General features: G+C 49.6%; 1 pseudogene; it reads right to left on the reverse strand.

Annotated features, from left to right (window-relative positions):
• Positions 1-405: 405 nt before the first annotated feature.
• LOC148540269 (5.8S ribosomal RNA) lies at positions 406-546 on the reverse strand (annotated as a pseudogene).
• Positions 547-1912: the final 1366 nt, after the last annotated feature.

The following is a 1912-nucleotide window of genomic DNA, read 5'->3' on the forward strand; positions in this document are numbered from 1 at the left end:
TTCTGCAAGGCTGGCAATCGCACGGCAAGGCATTAGCACTATGTCTTAGCGTGAGATCGCATTGTGTATGCAGACGCCCACCAGCCTGTCTTAAGACGCCCACTAGGGCACGTCATCTCCAGGAAGTGTATGCAACCATTGGTAACATTGAGTACCATCGGATGCATACGCAGCACTTGTGGTTGACCATACCCTACCACAAGCACTGCGAGCGGTTCAGTGTAAAATTCAGCCAAGTGACGTGTACTATGACACTGCCTCCTAATTATGCACGCCTCTGATGCACGTTCGCACCTCCACTCCCCCGTTTCTAGAGACCAAACCCTGTCACCACCCACAAACGGCTTCTCCTGTCACTCATTCAGCAGGGCTGTCTATGCGCAGCGAGAGAACGCTCCCGAACGCTCGCACTGGTTCGCGCATGCACATTGCGATGCATATGCAAGTGCAGAATGCAAACTATTGGCTAGCTGCGTTCACACTAATTCTCGCAGCTAGCTGCGTTCTTCATCGACGTGCGAGTCGAGTGATCCTCAGCTGAGAGTCGTGGCTTTTTCTGTCTCTCTTTTTCTTTTTCAGCTCGCGCCTGAATCAGGCCCTGTGATCGCTACATATCTGCAGTTTGATGAGCGGGATGACTTTCACAGCTGTGGTAAAGCAGCTTAGAAGGTCATGGGGACTTCGCCAGGACAGCCGTTTTAATTCATTCTGAGGAAAAATTATCAAACATCTATACGTTAAGGTCTAAAAGCCCCATAATTAATACATCAGTCTAAGAATATGAAGAGGAAATTAATTCTGCCACAGGATTAGACATGGTTGATGGTGTTCAGGGAGAGTGTGATGGTTGCTTTCTGTAGTTTTGAGAAAATATCTCAGCACTCCTACAGAAGCGATGTTGTGTAAAGTTTTATATTGCAATGCTACTTTATATATTCATTTTGCTGGCATGCTTTTACCTGTAGACCAAGTAAAGAGGTGACATAGGCCCTCATTCAGACCCACTCGTGAGCGGCTGTCCGCTCGCAAGTGGGTCGATAGTCTGCACTGCGCATGCGCACGACGGAGGGAGCTCCGTCGTGCGAATGCGTGAGACACGACGAGCGAAGGACTTTCCTTCGCTCGGAGTGTCTCATCAAAGGGGGCGTGCTGTCGATGTTGACTGACAGCACGCCCCCTTTGGTGGGCGTGCTGAGGGCGTGCCTGCCAGACGGAGGTGTTCCCAAGGTAACGCCTACCATCTGAAGCCGGCCCCACTGACATCACTAGTGATGTCAGTGGGAGTGATTTTGGGTCTGATAGAGCCAAAATCACTCCTGGCCTTGCGGTTGAGAAACTCAACTGCAGGCTTCTGCTCGCGGTTTCGATGGTCGCGATGGTCAAGACCATCACGACCATCATCCTGCACGCTCGTATATGCTGTGGGTGGTGACCCACAGCTATACGAGCGTCCAGGAGGACGCTCCAGATTAATGGAGGAGGGCCCTGATTCAGAGTGAGCGCTCTGGTCAGAGCGTCCGGCTCTGAATCAGGGCCATAGTCCGAGCAACCTCAAGGTTCTCCTGCTCTAACTCTGATTGTGCCAAAGAGGTACCTCCTCCTGATGCCCATTTAGGTAGATTACAGCAGGCCTACTTGGAAAGTGCTTCTTCACTATTACATACAAATGGAGAGCACATTTTAGTGAGATGATGGTGAATTCAAATATCAATCGCACAATGCACGGATTGTGCTGTTCAAACTTAACCTGCACATTTAGCAGTAAAATATAATAAAGGGCCTTGGAGCTTTTGCAACACAACATGAATCTGTCTGTATATATGTGGTAACCAGGTATTGCAGTGGACACAGATAAGTTAGGTGTAGATGGTACTGTACCTTACAGATGAGACAGCAGCTCCAGCAGATCTTC

This window comes from Taudactylus pleione, unplaced genomic scaffold (assembly GCF_031769625.1).
Source record: "Taudactylus pleione unplaced genomic scaffold, aTauple2 ptg000021l, whole genome shotgun sequence".
Classification (NCBI taxonomy): Eukaryota; Metazoa; Chordata; class Amphibia; order Anura; family Myobatrachidae; genus Taudactylus; species Taudactylus pleione.